Source organism: Camelus bactrianus, chromosome 5 (assembly GCF_048773025.1).
Source record: "Camelus bactrianus isolate YW-2024 breed Bactrian camel chromosome 5, ASM4877302v1, whole genome shotgun sequence".
NCBI classification, from domain to species: domain Eukaryota; kingdom Metazoa; phylum Chordata; class Mammalia; order Artiodactyla; family Camelidae; genus Camelus; species Camelus bactrianus.
Genome location: NC_133543.1, coordinates 25,700,850 through 25,722,818, shown reverse-complemented (window position 1 = coordinate 25,722,818; position 21,969 = coordinate 25,700,850). Strand labels below are relative to the sequence as shown.

Below are 21,969 nucleotides of genomic sequence, written 5' to 3'. Positions count from 1 at the left end.
GAGGGGAATGGTGAGGGTTAATTTTATGTGTCAACTTGATTGAGCCACAAGGCACCCAGGTATTTGATGAAACATCTTTTCGGGAGTATCCATGAGAGTGTTCCTAGGTGAGGTTAACATCTACATCAGGAGACAGGAAAGCAGACCACCCTCCCCAGTGGTGGAGGACCCTCACACAATCCACCGGAGGCTTGACTAGAACAAAAAAGCTGAGTAATGGTGAATTCTCTCTCTCTCTCTCTGCCTGACGCTGAGCTGGGACATGGGTTTTCTCCTGCCTTTGGGCTCGGACTAGAACTTACACCATCAGTTCTTAGTGGTGCAGCACTGATAAATGAAACAGACCGGGGGAAAAAATTCTTACCCAAACCCTAACCCTTACTTTAACCAGATCTTCAGATGCAGACTAGAGCTCACCATTGGCACTCCTGAGTTTCCAGCTTGCTGACTGTAGATCTTGGGACTTGGCAGCCTGCCTAATCACAGGAGCCAATTCCTTACAATATGTTTCTTGATGGAGACAGAGACAGATATCCCACTGGTTCTGTTTCTCTGGAGAATCCTGAATACTAGCACAGTGGTTGCTCCATTACTGGTTAATATTCCCTACATCACACTCTTAGGGAGAAACTGCTTTTTGAATTTCATTCAAATGAACGTTGCCGCCTGTAGGCACCATTGCTCTGTTCCTTTCCTTCTGGAGAATGAGGATGGCGGCCAGGAAGCTCAGACACAAGGTTTTGCTCAACCACAGGGAGAGTACTGGCTCTTACCTTACAGCTGGCCTCTTTGCTTTCCCTTTATTTCATGGCTGCACTATGGGTCATGAAACTGGCTTCCTAACACCAAATTCTTTTTGGAAAAGGGTAAGTACAGTCAGTAAGTAATTTTGCTTCACCTGTAGATCCAAATTTCATCTGCATCTTCCTTCTTATATTAGTGGTTGGGTATTTTCCATGAAAGAAAGATGTGAACAACATTTGACTTTTCTTTTCCCACTCTTCTCCCTTCTACCTGAAGGTAATTCCTCCAGACTAAACAGAATAACGTAAAAAAGTATGATTTGAAAATGTCACATCACCTGATAGTTTCTGAAGCATCCCTAGTGTTCTTTATAATTATTTTTAACTGTAGGCTCAACAGGCAGATATATTGGTTTATCTCCTCCTGCCCAGGTTCCTGAAAGACAAAACATAGCAATTACTGTTAAAGGAAAGAATTACAAAAATCATGCATCTTTAATGAAAAGCACAGGAATAGAAATATTATTATCTAGCTCGGCTTGTTCCCAGTTTGAGCTTCTCATGAGCCTGTCCTGCTAGCAATTCTGGGGGGAGTGGACAGAACCCTGTACTGGGGGTCAGACTCCAGAGGTCAGGGTCCTATTCCAGTCCTGCCCCTGCACTTAAGCAGCTAGATGGCATTGGGCAAGTCGATTGTTCTTTGCAGATCTCAGTCACCTGTAAAATCAGGGGGCTGGAATGCCTCATGATTCAGACAGTTCAGCATAATGGTTAAGGTATGGGTCCTGGACTAGACAAAGTAACCTTGGATGAGTTACTTAACTCCTTGTTTCTGTTTCTTTACCTGTGAAATGGAAACAGTAACAGATTTCCCTCAAAGACTCCTTGTGAGATTTAACCAAATTAATACGTGTAAAGTACCCAGAAGGGAACCTAGCTCAGAGGCCTTCTTTAAATCATAGCTTTTAAGATTATCCCCAAAGTGCCTTTTCATTTTAGAATTATTCAACTCTATGACTCTGATACTTCCCCTAAAATTCTTAGTATTTTGGGATTTCACCATTGAGACAGAAAATGAACACAGAAGGAAAATACTGAAACTGAAGAGTCACATTTTTCTCTCTTTATCAATACATTCATGGAAAGTTAAAAGTCATAGACATTTCCTAAGTATCAAACGCAGATAAAACAGACAGACCATGGATGTAAAATGAGCAATATCACAAGGTAGAAGGCTTAAAAGAGGTGGGGGGAATAAACGTTTTGTCTTTCAAGAGATGGAAACAACGTGCACTGAGCACCCAGTATCTGTTGGGTACCCTATAACCTCATTGCATTAAACCCTCTAGTATCATGATGAAACAGTCGTTACCATCCCTGCTTTAAAGATGAGGAATTGGAGGCTCAAGGAGGCTGATCACAGTTCCAAAGGCACATGGCTCTTCAAAGGCAGACTCAGATTCCCCCTAGCCTACCTGCCAAGCCTGTGCTTCTTCCACACAGAAGGCCGGTTCTAGAACACAGGCATTTCCTCACACAGGATATCAGTGGTTAGGGAGAAGTTGGCTTTTATGAAAAAAAATTATAATTTAAGTGCACCAAAAAAATTTGCTCTTTAAAAGACTCTTACATAAATTTCAATATGAAGCAAAAAATAAAATAAAATCTACAAAGTATTGTACCACTTCCTAATTTCTTTTTTTTTTTTTATTGAAGTACAGTCAGTTACAATGTGTCAATTTCTGGTGTACAGCATGATGTCCCAGTCATGCATATACATATATACATATATTTATTTTCATATTCTTTTTCATTAAAAGTTATTACAAGATATTGAATATACAAGAAATTTGTGCTATACAGAAGAAATTTTTTTATCTATTTTTATATATAGTGGTTAACCTTTGCAAATCTCAAACTCCCAAATTTATGCCTTCCCACTCCCTTTTCCCTGGTAACCATAAAATTCTTTACTATGTCTCAAGTCTGTTTCTGTTTTGTAGATGAGTTCATTAATGTCCTCTCTCCCTTTCTTTCTTTCTTTTCTTTTCTTTCTTTCTTTCTTTCTTTCTTTCTTTCTTTCTTTCTTTCTTTCTTTCTTTCTTTCTTTCTTTCTTTCTTTCTTTCTTTCTTTCTTTCTTTCTTTCTTTCTTTCTTTCTTTCCTTCCTTCCTTCTTTCTTTCTTTCTTTCTTTCTTCTTCCTTCCTTTCTAAGATTCCATACATGAGTGATATCATATGGTATTTTTATTTCTCTTTCTGGCTTACTTCACTTAGAATGATAATCTCTAGGTCCATCCATGTTGATGTAAATGGCATTATTTATTCTTTTTTTATGGCTGAGTAGTATCCCATTATATAAATATACCACAATTTATTTATCCAGTCATCTGTCAATGGACATTTAGGTTGTTTCCATGTCTTGGCTATTGTAAACAGTGGTGGTATGAACACTGGGGTGCATGTATTTTTTTGAATTAAGGTTCCCTCTGGATATATGCCAAGCAGTGGGACTGCTGGATCATATGGTTAGTCTATTTTTAGTTTTTTAAGGAATCTCCATACTGTTTTCCATTATGGCTGCTCTAAGCTACATTCCCACAAGCAGTATAGGATTCCCTTTTCTCCACATTCTCTCCAGCATTTGTTAGTAACAGGAAAGTAAGAATAGTGGTCGAATTAAGGATTGCAACGAGTAGATCACTGGAATGCAGTGGGAAAGACTTTGCAACCAGATGACCTAGGTTTTAGTCCTACTTTTGACAATTATTAGCAGGGTACAGTCACTCTCACAGATTTGACTAAAGATATCTGCAGGGTCTCTCTTCTAATTTATGAAGTTGGATTAAAAGATGTGAAAGCCTCCAATTTCTGTACTGCTAGCTCTAATTATTTGGTTTTGTCTTAACAAAAAGAGTGTTTCTAAAGTGTCATACAAATTTGAACACTCAGATACAATCAGAAATAGCAACACTACAAATTCATTCAGGACTCCTTCCATCACCAGGAGAAACTGGGAATTCACTCCTGCCCCCAGACCTTGGCCATGAGGTTCCATAAGTATCTACAAGATCGCAGGCATTTCTCCCCAAAACAAGTGCTAAGGCAGAAGGAAGCAGACACCAGCTCCCCTCGCTTTTTTTCTTTTTTGCATCTCCTGTATCTGGCATTGTGGTATACTCAATAAATGTTCAATAAACCATTGCTGAATGAGTGAATGAATCTCTGAATTGCATTTATCTGTGCCTGGGTACAGAGCCAGCTACATAATTCATGGAGCTCAGGGCAAAATGCAAATTAAGCCCCCCTTGTTCAAAAAGCAGGAAAAAAGTGATGTTAAAGGTACTAAAATATAAAGCTTTCTCCTTTGTTTTGTGGTCTCTCTCTTCACCTGTCATTTGTTATTTAATGTCATTCTAAATAAAGAAAAAATTAAATTTAAATTATTAGCAAAAAGCTTGTTCATCTTTATATTGTATAGAGCTAGCTTTATTTCCTTTTAAAGATGACATTTATCTTTATTGTTTATTGGTTTTTCTGATGACAAAAGAAACAGTCTATGGTTGAACAGAATTCCAACCTTACAAAAATATATCATGTAGAAAGTGATTGCCCCTTATAATAATGCTAGCTTTAAATGCAATTATAAGAGACTTCACAAGTCACATACCTAAGAGGTCAGCCCAGACTGGGTACGGTCCTAACAAATCAAGGAATAAATGACAAAATTCAGGTTATCTACTGGCATGAGCTTACACAACAGTAGCAAGCAAAGTCAAAGACATCTGTGTGTAATAGGAAGAGGTCATTGTGGAATAGCTTTCTTCAACTTGTAGTAACACCAAGAAAACCTCTCATTTAACTGATTGCAAACCAAATTTATTCCCATGGAGATGAAGTCCTTCGATAGTACATAAAATGTTCATGTAAGTTTCTATCTTCCTTAGGGGGAAAAAAAAAGAACAGAGAAAATATACTATTGATATAAAGAATTACGGATGGAGAAAATTGCTGGATTTTATTTACTCATATTCCATTCTACCTTCGTGCATGTAAGAGGCTGGCAAGCTATTATATCATAATTATGGACTCCCCTAGCAGCTTGGGTATCAAAGGATCCTATTGTTCCAAGCCTCTGCAAACTCATGAGCTTCCAGATTGCATCGAACAGAAAAAGAGCAGGTGCTAATTGCATTGCATATTTATACTTCCCCTCTTCCCATCACTACCCACATAATTCCCTGTGGGTTCTAATTAGCTCAGTCAGAGCTGGGGGGGAGATAAGTTTTAAGCAATTTCAAATAAATATGGGGTTTGCTACCGCCATACAATTTGGCAAAATGTTAACCTTACCCAAATACAGTTTATCTCCTGTTTCTGAAGAAACTGGATAGCATTTTTTGTTGTGCTTAGATTTAACCAAGGATAATGGCTTCTTAAATAATATCAACGAAGCTGGTTTGCATTTTGGCATTTTCCTGAAATTGGAGGGAAAAAATCCATTTTGAAAATAATTTTTGTGGGGCTCTGAAGTGACAGCTGTGAAAACAACAACCAGTAACTCTTTCGTGTTCCCTTTCCTCTCCCGTTTTATAACCAGCATTGCCCAGAATCCTTACCTTTAAATCTTGTGCACACTCTAATGGATGGTGCTTAGGTAAAAGATTTCCTAAAGGGTCATATGCTGGGAAAATAAGCTTAATTACTCCAGGTACAAATCTGTGATTTAAAGATTGGAGAAATCACTTCTTTTTTTTTTAAGTGAAAGCACCTAAAACTTCTCAAAATAAACAAGAGCAGAGTCACTTCTCCCCATAACCTCATTATTAATTCATCTGACTTCAGAATCTCAGTTCTAATCAGGGAGATGGCTCCTGCGGCTGCACTTACAATCAGCTCAGGGCAAAACGGCCTCATGCAATCACCCTCCTCAAGTCTACAGATGACTCCTAATGAAGAAAATCATTCGAAGGCAACTGATACGCTGAGACCTAGCCAGTGGTGTCTAACGGCCGGAGCTTAGGGGTTCACACCAGCTGTCTTCTCCTTAACCTCCAATCTCCATCTTGGGGAAGGAGAGGAAGACCCAGAGACTTCTACAGAGGACCCGAGGAGACAACCCAGCCCCTAGGTCGATCTTGGCTGCGGAAGGACTGAAGGTAGTCCACAAACACAGTTGGTTTTTCTTGCCTCCCTCCCCCAACCCCAATACATTGTATTTTATTGGTGGCTAATATTTAAATATTGGAAGCATTTACACAAAACTCCAGGGTGTAAGATTCTTTTGACAATTCATAGGTTCTGTAAATAGGAAGCCCACATTCTGACATGTTAAGAACTGGTAAGCATTCATTTGCAGCAACATGGATGGACCTGGAGATTGTCATACTAAATGAAGTAAGCCAGAAAGAGAACGAAAGATACCATATGATATCACTTATATGTGGAATCTAAAAAAGAGAGACAAAAGAACTTATTTACAAAACAGAAACGAGGATTCACAGACATAGAAAACAAACTTGTGGTTACCGGGGGGGAAAGGATGCAGGGATAAATTGGGAGTTAGGGATTTGCAGATACTAACTGCTATGTATAAAATAGGTAAACAACAAGGTCCTACTGTACAGCACGGGGAACTAAATTCAATACTTTGTAATAGCCTATCATGAAAAAAAGAATATGGAAAGGAATATATATATATATATATATATATATATATATATATATATATATATATATATATATACACACACACACACACATATATATATATGCATGTAACTGAATCACTATGTTATACACCAGAAATTAACACAACATTGTCAACTGAGTATACTTCAATTAAAAAAAAAAAGAATCGGTAGGTGTTGAGTCAAGGCTGCCATCTTTCACTAGAGGATGCCACCCCCACCCACCAGGCTGGTCGTTCTTTCACCTGCCTCGCTTCTAAGATGGATGAGTTTGGTTCCCTGAATCTAAAACCCACACAGATCTTCTCTGCAACTTTCTCCAGATGGTGGTTGGCCTGGTCCAAAATGCCAGCCCATAAAGAGAGAAAGAGATATAAAGCAGAAGCTTTATAGAAACTTACATAGAGGAAGGATCGGGCATCAGTACGCCCTCATTCCATACATAACTGTTGAGAACCCACCATGTGCCTGGTACAGTTAGAAGAGCTCGCGATGCTACAGCAACAAGACAAGGTCCCTTCCCTCCCTCACCAAGCTTCCTCTCGCTTGCGAGGCAGGCACTAACTAGAGAAACAAACATGCATCACATCTGACAAACGGTGAGTGCTGAGAGACTGAGTACACAAACAGGCGATGGCCAGAATATATACATAAATAGAACTCTGACATACAACCTGCAGCAGCCTGTCCAGGAAACCAACCCAGGAAGCCAGCCTGCTATCATCAGACTTGTAGGAGGTCAGACCACTATCTCTAGTGATAGCTCACAAGCCAAACAATAACCCTGTAACAATTAGCCCCAAATGGCCAGGCCTTGATTAATAACTGGCAGCTTCCCTAATGTTTGCCCCTGCTTCCAACGTAGGACCAACCAGAGAAGCAAATATAGCCTTACCCATTCACGCACTACACCCCTTCTAGGTAGCCCACCTCCAGCCTCCCTAGGACATCAGCCTCCAGTCAGGTCATACATGAAGCCTTCCCATTTTTTCACAAGAAAGCTTTCCCACTCTGCCTGCCTTTGAATCTCTGCCAAATACAAGGGATGGAGCTGACTCCCTTGCTGTAGCAAACTCTGAATACGTGGCCTTTGCTTGTTCTCATTTGGGTTCTCATTTATTTCCATAGGCCTCTGAAGCAAAATAAATTAAAGGAACAGAGTGATGAGCAGATGGGGTGGTTGGAGAAGAGGTGACGTTGGAAATGAGAAGACAGGAGGCGGGATGGAGGGAGCCATATCACTCTGATGGAAAAGCATCCCAAGGAGAGGGAACAGCAACACGGAGGCCAGTGGGAAAAGAAGCTGGTGTGTTCTAGACTCAGTGAGCAGAAGAACAGGGCACAGAGAGAGCTGGGGGAGGAGAGTGGAGAGGCAGGAGATGCCAGGTGGCATGGGGCCTGTCGGCCATGGGAAGGAATCTGGATTTCCTCCTCAGTGTCACAGAAAGGCACTGGAAGTTTCTGAGCAGGATGGTAACATATCCAGAATCTGCACTACACCTGCTGCATGGAGAATAGCGGGCAAGGGAGGAGTTGACAGAGAGGTTCCAGATGATGGCAGTGATCCATGTGAGAGGTGGTGGCCACCAGGATCAGCACACAGCAGTAGGGGCGCTGGACATGACCAATTTGGGATACAAACATTGCTGAGATGTTGAATATGACGTGACAGAGAAAGTAAGGTGTCCAAGATGACACCTATTCCTCCTTCCTCCTATTTTCCATCCCAAATTAGTAATTTTTCCTGCCACCATCCCCAACACTCCCAGTACGCCCTCTTCAAAGTCATCTGCCCAGCACTACAACCAGATATTGATCAACGTGGCCAAGAGTGGATGAGGCTGAATACAAGGCCTGGGAATTTCTGAGGAGAGACAATGGGAGTGGTAATAGCCAAGCCAGGGTGGTCTTGGTGTGTAAAGTTCTCAGGCCTCTTACCTGAAGGCTGTACCCAAGTCAGGAAACCTCCAGGCCTCCAAAAGCACTTTCCTTCAAAGGGCCCAAAGCTTTTCTCTCTTATTTCTCACTCCCCTTTCCTGGTGGTGCCAGGACCTGGTGGCCGACAGTGTTGGTGCCCAGTTTCTAACCCCATCTCCATGTCTGTGTGAGCCAGCCTGACTTCCAGCCACCTTTTGGGGCTAGAGGGTCCTGGGAATGTGAATGCCTCCCGCACCCCTCATCCGCACCTACCCCCCCACCCTACCCCACACAGCAGCTCTAGACTAGGCCTGGCAGGTGGTGGGTGTAAACTCTAGCCATCTCACCCCTTGGCCAGGGTTGTTTTGAGGTGTGGGTTTTGCACCATTTTCAAAGTGCCCCACTATGGTAGCCAGCCTGACAGCACCCTTCCTGTCTCGCCTCTCTCTCACCTAACACCGCCCTGCCAGGTCAACAGCTTGCCCTTGAATTCTTGGATCAAAGGTAGCTTCTAGGGGACCCAAATTCAGACCACTTGCTATGACCTGGCTGTTTGTGTCCCCCCAGAATTCAAATGTTGAAAATCTAATTTTCTTAAGGTGATAGTATTAAGAGGTGGGGCCTTTGGGAGGTGATTAGGTCATGAGGGTAGCATTCTCATGAATGGGCATTAGTGCTCTTAAAAAAAGAGAACCCACAGGGTTCCCAAACCCCTTCTACCATATAAGGACACAAAGAGAAGTCAGCAGTCTGCAGCCTAGAAGAGCACCCTCACCAGAACCTGACCTTGCTGGCACCCTGATCTTGGATGTCCAGCCTCCAGAACTGTGAGAAATAAATTTTGACTGTTCATAAGCCACTGTCTATGATATTCTGTTATAGCAGCCTGAAGAACTAAGACAAGACCTACAACAGATTTTTTTTTTTAATTCTTAGATAGTATCCATGTATTGCAAAACAAACAAACAAATCGCCTCCAGGCCATGGTTTGTAAATACCACAGCCTACTAAACGGAACCATGCCCCTTGGAGGAAAGGCTAATTCCAGAGCTGGGGCAGGGAAAATACAAGACGGTCATGGAACACCTTATACCAAAAAGTGAAGAAGTGCTCAAAGAAGGATGAGAACATGTGAAAAGGACACAGGCAGCAGCTTTGAGGGGCTCCCACTGGCTAAATTTGGGACAATCAGAGTATGAAAATAAATTTTTAAAAATTAATGTATTATAATCCACTGAATAAAATAAGAGTATATGAGTCTATCCAGATGATTAAATAAATAAACATGAAAAAGGGAGCGCTCTTCCTTTTAGTAGACTATTGACTAATAAGTATAGAAGGAATGATAGCATTAGTAAAACCATCACAGCAAAAAGGCAAAAAGAAAAAAAATCAACAGTGATGCTAAAGCAAAAAAAAAAAAAAAAAAAAATCTAGAAAGTTTGATGAGGAATGGGATATTTATGTGGTCTCAAAGTATCTCCCCACATTATTAATTACAAAGGGAAAAACAGGATCTACATGGTAGAGAAAATGGAATAAAATAAAGACCACTCCCTTAGACATGGCCAAAGATCTTCACTCATTCCTTAGTAGGAAAGGTATGGGGAATAAGATAAGAAACTCAGCGACTGGATCACTTACATCTTTGTTATATATGCCATGCTTACGTCAGTGTGCTAGCTACATGTACACAGGGGTAGGGTCATTTCTAACTACTTCCTTCCCTTTTTTTTATTAAGCCTAGGTTTTTGTTAGAGAACCATGCCACATTCAGATGAGCCCTACCTGATTGTTCTTCAAAGACACCAGTGTTCGGGGTTGAGAGGCAACGGAAGAGGCTGTGAATGAGCTGATGGAGTCCTCACCGTTGCCAATGGCTCCAGGGCAGCTCTGGTCATTTTCAGTCCCTCAATGAATATGCTACCCTTTGTTTGTTGCTTAAATCAGCTTCCTACCCTGTTTTATCTGCCTAATATTTAAGGATCAAATTGTAGCATAACTGTCTTTCTCTGCCTGCCTTCCTCCCAACACAAAAGGTCAGGGCTCTTTACATTTTCTTTTTTCAAACCAATTCATTGATGTTTATCATGTTAGTTCAGAAATTTTCCGATTTTTTTTTTTTTTGGCTGCATGTGGTGGGCTGAATGTTGCCCCTCCCCCCAAAAGATATCTCTAAGTCCTCATCCCCAGAACCTGTGAATGGGACCTTATTTGGAAAGCGTATTTAATTGCAGATGTAATTAAGTATCTTGAGATGAAGAGATTATCCAGCATTATCTCTGTAAACCCCAAATGCCATCACGTGTCCTTATGAGAGGCAGAGGTAAAGTAAGTCAGAGAAAGACAAATATTATATGATAGCACTTATATGTGGAATCTTAAAAAAAAAAGATACAAATTCTATTTACAAACAAAAGCAGATTCACAGACATAGAAAACAAACTATGGTCACCAAAGGGGAAAGGGTCGGGGAGGGATAAATAAGGAGTTTGGGATTAATAGACATATTACTATATATAAAATAGATAAACAAAATAGTCCTCTTGTATAGCACAGGGAACTATATTCAATTTCTTGTAATAAAATATAATGGAAAAGAATCTGAAAAGAAAAAATATATATGTGTGTATATGTATAACTGAATCACTTTGCTGTGCACCTGAAACTAACATTGTAAATTAACTATACCTCAATAAAATTTTTTTAAATTAAAAAAGAAAAGAGAGAGGGAAAGGCAGAGGGAGATTGGGCACACATCTACAGAAGAGAAGGTGATAGGAAGACGGAGCAGAGAGATGCTGCCACAAGGTAAGGAGTGCCAAAAGCCACCAGAAACTAGAGGAAGGAAGTAATGATTCTCTCCTAGATGGTCTAGAAAGAGTGTGGTCCCACCCACACCTTCATATCAGACTCCGCGTCTGTCTTTTTAAGTCATCCAGTTTGTGGTCAGTTGTTACAGCAGTCACAGCAAACTAACACATAGTAGAACCTTTCTTTCAAATGACATCGTCACAACCCCATATGCAAAACAGGACCAAAGGAGAACTACCGTCAAACACAGGTAGGTAGCAGTAGCCTCCCATCACGGGCCATCTCTCCCCTCCTACCTCCTCCCACAGACCTTCCTACTCTCCCAGGGACCGGGGACACTGAAGGCACCCTCCCAGTGGCCAAGGAACAGCAAAGTAGCTCTATAGGACAGAGGTTAAAAACCACTCTTCTAAATCATCATCATAGTCAGGATTCTAATGCTTTCACTCCCTGGATGTGCATACCATCTCCTAGGTGTCTGCTTTCTTCTCCTTGCTTTTTCTGTTTAACCAATCCTTGTATTACACAAGTGTCCTTTGGAAAAGTTTTATAAGCATAGGCATGTGGGTTGCACAGCTGGCTTCAGTCTCTGAGCCACAGCCTCTGGAACATTCTTCTGGTAATGACAGCTCATTCTGGGTCCTGTCCCCTGTTTTAAACTTGTGATCAGGTGTCTTCCTCTTTTTCTCAGCCTCCAGTCTTGATTCTACCTCCACTCCCAGGGCTTGTCTTTGCTCTGTTTCAGAACTTTCCTTTTCATCTCATTTTATGTTTTTCAGCCATGGATTCCTGATCTTGACCCTGGCTTGTGGTTTCATTTGTGCATACTCTGAAGCTCTCCTGCCCGTCCTGAGGCACCTGCTCCAGACCACATGTTACTTCCCCACAAAGTCAGCAGGTGTTTCCTGCCATCCCATCCAGGTTTTCTGAAGCCAGTAGAACCCTTCCTTCAAGTACCATCCAAAGCTGATTCTATATGTTTCACAAGTCATAATTAACAGTCAAGATGCAGAGGCAAAATCACTTGCCTTATAAAAACTCTATAAGTAGGACACAGAAGTAGGACAAGAACAAAAATGCCTCTAATTCACACATTGTTTTAGGAGACGCCAGCCATCAATGATCCTCTCCTTAGTGCCCTCTCAGCATTCAAGTAAAACCTGGGGACCGGTGGGGATGGAGGGAAAGAGGTAAGAGAGAGGTGAGGAGGACAGCTAGAACTTCATATCAAATGACCAACTTTGTAATGCAATTGGCACACACCTTAGATCATCATTTGAAGATTGCCTACACATTCTTTGGTGCATTTTCATCATTCACTTTAAAATGGCGTTGACATAGCAGCTGTCCAGGCTGCCTTTTCCTACTCTTCATGAAATAGAGACGGGGCTCAACTTTCATGTTCAACTTTCAAACAGTCTGTACATTCACACATTATATGTTATCACTCCAAACCTCTTCCCACGCTTTCACTCAACATTTTCATTCCGCAGCCAAGGACTGATCAATTCAAGCTATCGCATGCTGGTGTTACCCCAAAGTGAACTGTTCTGTTTCAGTTCAGAGATGTGTGTGTGATTAGTTGGATGTTTATCATATTTCGCCCTACTGTTTTATGAAACTGAATAGAGAACAGAAGAATGAAGTGCTGATGTAAGTGATAAGGAGTACAGTGCATCTAAATGTAACACAGTTGAGACAAAAGATGAAAATCATTAAGGAGCTGGAAGACAGAGAATCTTTCACCTTAATCAGAGTCTCATTGGACTTAGGCAGGTCAATTGTGTGCTCAAAAATTGTGAAGGAAAAGAACACAATTAAAGAACATGTACCAAATGTTGGCAACAAATCATAAATGACTGTATTTTAAAAACTGAGGTGTAATTAGGGATCTTATCACTGTTTTAGCTCTCTGGGAATGGAACTCCTACCTTCTTTATATCAAAGTAAGTCCATTGTCTGGCTTTTCTACATGTAACTCCTGTATAAATTTACAAAAATGTTTTACACATGGAAGGAAAGAATTGCCTATACTTAGGACCTAAAGAAAGAGACAAAAATACTGAAGTCTAAACTGATAGCAACCTAATACCAATATCCAAAAGGAATTTACTTATTTACTTCTACACTACAAAGCAAATAAAGCAGACCTGAGAAAGCCTAACCATAGGCTTTTCCCCAGAACAGAGACCACCTGGACAAAAGTACAATGACAAAGACCCTGAATACAAACATCCACATATATGAAACAACCAGTGCACAAGGGCGTTCATGGCTGAGGCATTTGTAATCACAAAAGACTGGAAACCCAAACATCTCTCAGTAAGAGGCTGGGTGAATAGCCCATAATACACAGTGGAAAACCATATAGCAAAGTTAAGCTCTCTATGAATTAATACAGAATAACTTCTAAAAAATATTGCTTGGTTAAAAAGTTAAAGTATAAAATATTATATAGTTAGACGTCTTTTATATAGGAAAGAGGGTGAGTATACACAGAAAATTTGCTTATTTTTGAAAGAAATGTAAAAATTAGTTAATGGTTGTCTACAGACTGTGGTGATAACGGGGTAGAGAAGAAAGGGATAGGAACATCTCTAAATATACTTTTGTTCATAATTTTGATTTTTTTAAGTGTGTAAATAGTCCACATATTTAAATATTAAATTAAATTTAAGAATAAGCCTTAAAATCATACATAATCAGAAACAAAATGAACTCAACTGCATATAAAATTGGTATCCACACAGAGAAGTATTCAAAATTTATTTGAATACAAAGCTATGGCTGTACCTCCTTACGGTGTATATTCTAAAGGCAAAGAACAGTAAAGAAACATTAAACTTGAGTTTACTACAAACATCAGTATTAGAATTCTAATTTTTCGACTATTTTATGATTACTATTGGGTGGGGGAGGGAGAGTAGCCAAGAATTTTATACCCAGCCAAGTTGTCCCCCATGTGTAAAGGTAAAATACGCTACCACATATTCTTCTGTGGAAAAAGAAATCACTTAAAAATATGCTCCAGGAAACAAGAGAAGAATCACATTTAAGAGATCAAAAATCTGTCAGTTGTGGTATCAAATGATTCACCAGTCTTCCCTTACTCAGGCTGGGCCTTAAACAAGTACGTCTGTTGGATTTTATGTTCCAAGATGGATTCCACAACTCAAGATACAGGTTGGCCCTGCAATCCTACCCTGGGCTGCTCTCTCTCTCTTACCAGTGCCAGAAAGCATGTTTATTGAGTTCTGTTCCTTATCCCAGAGTTCAGATAAAAGCTTTTGCCGTGTTTGATTACCACTTGAAGTAACTTATATTATTCTGTTCCAGCACTTGCTCTAATAAAAAACTACGTGGTTAAGATGCTGTGCTGGGAGCATCACTGAAGTACTTTTTCTTCCTTCTTCCCTGAAAGCATAGCTGCACAGAGTAACATAATAACCATTTCCATTGCCAACGAACTCAAATAATTACTTTCTGCAACTTCAAAACTCATATTGAATGACCTAAATCTCAGAGATTTTTGTTTTTTCTGTTGGTAAAAATGAAATAATAAACTCATTTATAGCAGATATCATCCTCTTCAATCCCTCTTTTTATCGTCTTCCACCTACCAATTATAGATGTCCCTGCATTTACTCAATTTTAAACTTTGAAATGAAGACATTTTAAAATGCATGCAATAAAACGGAGCAATAGCATTTATCTCTGAAATTCTGTGTAATTATTTTTTTCTTTATACTTTAATATTTTTTAAGTTTTCTGCAAAGCATATATATCACTTTCATAGCCACAAAAATAGATGTTTATATCAGGACATAACAATTTTGTATATATAATATGATTGTAATTATGTTTTTTTAATATGTATGGAAAAGCACAAAGAAAACCAGCACGGTTACTTGTTCTATGATGAATTGTTTTCTCCTTCCCTCTGCTTTTCTATATTGTCCGAGTTTTCCATGATGAATGTACATATATTCCTTTTATCAGGGTTAGGGGATTTTTGTGTGTTTTTTTTTTTGGTGGTGAGGGAAAGAACAAGTCAAAATCACTAATCAGTTGGAAATCACCAGGCTAATTGTTATTCATTTAAAATGAGGAGAGGGGATAGGCAAGAAAAAGACCTTAAGGCACTCTTATGCTCAGACACACTCAGCTTCCACATCTGCTCCAGCCACACATGGTGAGCAGCAAATGAACATCTTTATCAGGCTGATCTGGCCCATGTTCCCAGTTCTCTGTTATGTACCTTTGTGGGTCACAGCAGAAGGGCAGTGGACTTTACTACCACCTTTCCCTCCCCACATTTTCCAGTCTGCCACAAAACTGGTACAGCCCGACCACCACGTTAACACCCTTTCCGCTGGCATAGGCATTGGAGAGCTGTGTGCTTACTGGCAAAGAAAGACGTGGTTGCCTCGTAAAGCCCAGAATTAAGTTCCCTAAACAGATTTGGTTTACAGGACTCTTTCAAACTGCATTACTTTTCTCCTAATAAAGTTTTCCTCCGTGCTGCCAGAGTAGAGAGAAACATTTTATGGCTTGCCTTTAAAAATGATCTGGTGGAGAAAGAGAAAGAAAAGTGCCGTACGATATCATTTATATGTGGGATCTAAAAAAAACGGACACAAGGGAAATTCTCTACAAAACAGAAACACATTCACAGACATAGAGAACAAACTTATGGTTACCAGGGGTAAAAGGGGTGGGAAGGGATAAATTGGGAATTCAAAAGCTGCACCTCTTGGGGAGTGATGGAAATGTTAGCTATCTTGACTGTGGTAGTGGTTTCACGAGTGTATACATCTATCAAAATTCATCAAATTGTACATTTGAAATATGTCTAGTTTACTGCACAGAAACCGAACCACAATAAAGGTGTGAAAAAAAAATGATCTGGCAGGAGGCTCATAGCACAATAAGAAATTTGATTCTCCTGATGGAAAAACCAACCATAGCAAACTTCATAGCAACTAATAGCTTCTAAGTACAGATACTTCTGGGCTGTTTTGGGGTTTTTTTTTTTTTAATATCTCAGGGTAAATGCCTGTTGTGCACTTTGTAACAAACTGACAAATTTCCTTTTGCTATTGTGTTAGCCTGAGTGACCCAAAAGGAAAAGAAGTAGCTGATCTAACATGGGCTTCAGAACTATTTTTAATAATCCATGCTGCCTCTGCAAGACACGATGACAAGGAACACACAGGAGCGGGTGCTGTTACAAGTCCTCACCCCTCGAGTGTTTATACTAGCATTGTGCTCATAATCATTCCTCTTCAAGTTTCACTGTGGGCAGAGTGCTATTTTTTTTGTTTGTTTGTTTTATTTTTTCTATTACCCTTCACTATGGTATCCAATATTTCTTTGGCTCTTCTGGGGCATGTTGGACCAATTTTTTTTAGGAAATGTGTCTCTGCTGCTTTATTAATTCCATTCTTGGGCTGTCATTTTATCTGTCTCTGTCCCCATTCCATACTCCATGTCAGACGAACAGCTTTTCTCATAATGGAAAAAACTAGGCTTTGGAGCCAGATGCACCTTAACTCTAATCTCATCGCACATACTTTCTGGGCTGATGAGTTAGAAGGGGCAATTCATTCTCCCTAAGACTCAACTTGATCACTGCAAATTGGAATAAATAGCATTTATATCACAAGGTTGCCATGACAAAAAGAGATAGTGTATGGAAGGTTCCAGCCAATAGCAGACCTCATGGAAAGGCAGCTGTTATTCTAATCAGTCACATCATTAACACCTGTCCTCACTGACCCCTTCTGTCAACGTCCTGCCTTGTAAGATATCACTGGGGCTTTTCTTATTGCTTTGTTATTCCATAGCTTAGAGGACTTTAGTGTTGTTCTGAGCTCTACATATTTTCCTGGATGCTTTCTCTGCTTTATCACCTAAGACTATTAAATGCCTTCAGTCTAAGTATCAGTCCCTCTAGGTCCCTGCCATTAAAACTTTGCAAAAAGTAGAGCTATGTGTCCCTCTATGTTTCCTGTGTTGACTTAAGTATCTATTCAGCAAACATGCCTGTGCACATGTGGGACAGGAGGAAAGAGGGCAGGGCACAGCCATTAAAAGAAGGACACAGCCATTAGCGTCAAGATGGCGGAAGATTCAACTTCCAGTGGACCTTGAGCTTCAATATACACTCACTGTAATACAATTGCAGGTTAAATGGTCCTCCCACAGGTGCCAGGACAGTTCTGAGGCTGACTGTAAAAGGTCAAAGTGTGGGCAGTGGCCCAGTTCCTGGGAATCCCACCCACTTCCTTAAAGGAGTTGGAATAATCCTCCCTCTTTTTAGCGTATGAAGTTATCAGGCCCATACAAACTAACAACCCTGCACCTCATGCCGCTCTCCCTTCTGAGTGAGACAGACCGCATTCTCTCTATGGATTGTGTGTCTACCTTTACTTTAAACTGAGCACCTAACCCCCACATCTCGTGGTCTTTCTCTTGCCTTCTGAAACAGCCTACACTCTATGTAGTATGTATCTCTCTCAGTAAATCTACCTTTACTCAACTCTGGTTCGCTCTTGAATTCTTTCCTGTGTGAAGCCAAGGACCCACACTTGGCAGGGTGCATCCCAGGGACTCAACCGAGACCTGGGACATGGCCCTCCTCCTGCCCCACATTTTTTTCCTGTATCACATGGACCTGTCCAGACATGTGACAGTGGAGCATCTGCCTGCCCAGAGTACACAGTCTAGGAGAGGGACCAGATGCGCACACCCATGACTCTGCTAGAAGAAGTTGGGTTGAGCTTTTTATAAATGATTTTATTTCATGAAATCAAACAGTAACAAGATAGCACAACTCTGTGTGACTTTAATAAAGCTTAAAGCCCCACTAAAGCAGAAGATGTCTGAGCACGTTCTTATATTCTTAGGTTGCAAATAAAAGAGAAGGAGGTATAAAGGACAAACACTGTATCATTCCCTTTATATGAAGTATCTAGAATAGGAACATTTGCAGGGACAGAAAAGTAGGTTAGAGACTACCAAGGGCTGAGGGGAGAGGGGAATGTGGATTCACCGCTTGATGGTTATAGAGTTTCAGGTTGGGGTGATGAAAACGTTTTGGAAACGGTGGTGATGATTGTACACACTGTATAATGCCACTGGACCGTACACTTAATAATAGTTAAAATCACAAATTTTATGTTATATATACTGCAACTTAAAAAAAAAAAGTGAAATCAAAACAGAGTTATAGACAGTAAAGTACCTCCCTTTCTACCACATTCCAGCCCCTCTGGACTCCGTATGCTTCTACACACAAGCCTTTCAGAGTAAATTAGTCCATGAGACTTTTTTGTTTTGTTTTATTTGGGGGGGCAGGGATTAGGTTTATTTACTTATCTTTTTTTTTAATGGAGGTACTGGGGATTGAACCCTGGACCTTGCACATGCTAAGCATGTGCTCTACCTCTGAGCTATACCTTCCCCACTCACAATGAGGGTTTGTTGAAAGGCTGCTGTGTGTTAGACACTGTGGTAGGTGATGGAGAAGGACAAAAAGAATCTCATGCCCAGGCTCAATCCAGACCTACAGCCAAAAGAGCCAATGCCCTTTTTGTCCAGCTCCAGTGCCACCACCTCCTTCACGGAGCCTCTAAGATCACCAGTTTGGAGTGAATTGCCCTCTTGTCCATATCTTCATTGCCTTTGTTATCAGAGCTCTCTTTTCAGCCTCCCTCACCTCTTGGCTTTTACCTGTCAGTCTCTGCCCCACCTCCCGCCCACTCCTACCCTGGCCAACTCCTGCCAGGTCTAAAATCTAACTTTCCAACTTTGCACCCAGCCCCTTGCGCAGCACATGCGTAGTGGGACCTCGGGTCTTCTGGATCTTTCAGAGCCTGCCTAGCAGCCCCCTCCCACTCTGCTTTAATCACTTAATCCTCTCATCTCTCCTCACTGTACTGCCTTTATAAGCTGCTTCTTAACTAAGGATATAAAAGAAAAAAGTGACTGTCTCCTTTGTGAATTAGCCTCAGCCCCGGGAATGCTGAGAAGGGCTCAGCTCAGGGCTCCTACCCCCGCTGATAAAAGGAACACACCTATGGGTGTTCAGTGCATAACAAGTATTTTAATTCCAGATAAGGTCAATCATTACCAAGCAAAGAAATAAATATGAGCAACACGAGAAGGAAGAATGAGGGGGGATATTCAATTAGACAAACAGAAAGAATGTTGGTAATAAATGAACAGCCGTCCTAGAGAGCAGATTTCTCCTTCGCTGAGCTCTAAGCAAAACACTTACACATGCAAAGACTTGGGAAAACCTGGATGTAATATGTGCATTTTTATATTTTAATGTACAATCTTTGTGAGGACAAGAGACAGGGCATTTTTAAGCCTGCAATAATAAGAGCTACAGTTTATTTGGTACTTACTACACGCCAGATGCCATAAAAGCCGACGAACATTAGCTTATTGAATCCCTACAATAATCCTGAGAGGACATAAATACTGTCTCCTTAAGGACATCAGTGCCCAGAGAGAGTAAGTCTCTTGTCCAAGATCACACAGCTGTGAAGTAGCAAAGTGAGGATTAAAATGGGTTTTTGATTCCAAGTATCTTATTCAGTGCCCTAAACTGACTGCTCACCTGTCCTTAATGCCCCCTGCTTTTGCCTGTCTTTGTACTTTTGCCAAAACCCAGGGATCATCTCCGATTCCTGCCTCAATCAGTCATTAAATCTTGCTGGCACTGCCTCCAAAATGCATCCTGAACCTGGCCCATTCCTCACCTCCTCTGCTGTTCCAGTTTTGCCCAAGCCACCATCAAGTCTGGTCTGGACCCCAGTGTGGTACTGTCATTCCTGCCCCCAACATCCTACTTCTCTATGTGGCAACCACAAAGCATAAATCACTCTTCTGATTCAACCTCCCAAAGCTTCCCATTGACTCTGGAATAAAATCCTAAGTCTGACCATTGTCCACATGGCCTGTCCTAAGCAGAGCCTTGTTTTTGATCTCACCTCCTAGCCCCTTCCATCCCTCATTTCCACCTCCACAGTCCAATGTACTCCCATCCACTAGCTTTCTCCCACCCCCTCCCCATGCCATTGCTGCCTATTTACCTCAAATACTCTTCCTTCAGCTGTCTTTTCACCACCAAGGTCATCTCAGAGAAATGTTTCCTATCCTTTATAACTGAAGTGTCAGCACCCATCCCCTGCCACCCACCTAGTCATTCTCTATCCCGTGCCATTTTATTTGCCCCATAGGACCTTCCTCTAAACGTGTATCAATTATTGATATGATTTAAATATTTGTTGGTTCTCTCCCCAGCCGCTCCCCTCAACTAGAATATATGCTTCATAAAGGCAGATACTGTATCTCCAGAGCTTGGAACAGTGGCTGGTATGTACCAGATGCTCAGTGATCACTGGTTAAGTTAATGTGAATGGTGCTTCCTGCATACCCTGCTCTCCCATCTTCACCTAACTCCTACTTGTCACGTCCTCCGAGAAGCCTTCCCAGCAACCTCAGCTGAACTACCCTCCTCTCTGTATCGTCTACTGTCTTCCATCAGAATATTTATCAAACTCTTCTGTCACTGTCCATCTCCCACACTGGATCATGACCTCCCCTGTCTTTTACTTCAATGTCCCTGTCCTCCAACACAGCCTGGCCACACAACAGCAGCTCAACATATGCCCAATGAAAGAATAAGGAAATGAATCCATTTTTATTATTGTTTGGCAAAGGTAACCAGTGTTCATGTGTGGGAACTTCTTGGAGTGCTCTTAGAAGAAACTATACTGAAAAAAACTGAAAAAAAATTTTAAATGTGCCTAATGTCTTAAAGCTCACCTTGAGAACAGAAGGAAGATGAAGGGAGAGATATAATCCTAGGTAACAGGACGCATGGGAAATGATTAGTAAATCCTGGTTGGATGACTGACAGGGTGAGGAATGAGGCCTCACAGACATGTAGGTCTCTGGTGGCCAGCCAACACAGAACACACCGCTTCCTTGAAACACCTAGCAGGCCATGCTGTAGCCCCATGTGGTCTTTCCCTTGACAGAGCAGACTTTTCCAAGGAGCCTGACGAGCTAAAGGCTCCCAGATGCTCTGGCTTTATCCCCCGCACAGCAAGAGTAAGCCAAGCAAACTCTGAATCCTTGGATCCCCTTTCCTGTAAACCTATGACAACAGCCCCCTCCCTTAAAGCAATCTTTCCTTGGCCATGTCTACCCATCTTTCTGGCTCTAGCTTTGCCCTGTTCTTCCCGTTTGGGGTCTGTTTGTGAAGGTGCCCCTGCAGATATCTGATCTCACCATGTAGGGCTGATTTTTTTCTAGCTTATGTCACAGCGCTCCGGGGATACCTCACTGTTCACCCTATGCCATCTACATTACCATGGGCTGGAGTTTTCATTTGTCATTTATTAAACCTCAGTGTTCTCCAGCAAAGGATTATTTCCTCTTGCTGTCTGACCTTTACCCTTTCCTGCATCTTTATTTAAGCTGTTGATAGAATTTCCCCCTCTCCCTGATCAATTGTGATTTCACTGCGTGTACAATGGTATGCAATAAATAATCCTTGTCTCTAGGATTGTACTGGCTCTCTCCCTAAATTGCATTCTCAGAAAGAACTGACTCACTTCTCTGAGTTGAGTCCATTTAGTCAATATGGGGTCAAAAAGACTGGGAGGCTGGATTTATGGAAGTGCCTACCTAAAATTCAGTAGTAAATTCCTCTAACACATTCACTAGACACTACAAAGTTGGATTCTATTTTGCTGGCCCTTCTTACTTCAGGTGTTGGCAAAACAA

The 21,969-nt window shown here is 41.1% G+C and overlaps 1 long non-coding RNA gene across 1 annotated transcript in view; it reads right to left on the bottom strand.

The window, feature by feature from the left end:
• Positions 1–21,969, bottom strand: part of LOC123613716 (uncharacterized) — a 241,328-nt gene that overhangs the window by 167,956 nt on the left and 51,403 nt on the right. Inside the window, exon 3 of the long non-coding RNA XR_012506871.1 lies at positions 1,082–1,179. This is a non-coding gene — a long non-coding RNA (uncharacterized LOC123613716). The remainder of the gene's footprint in view (positions 1–1,081; positions 1,180–21,969) is intronic.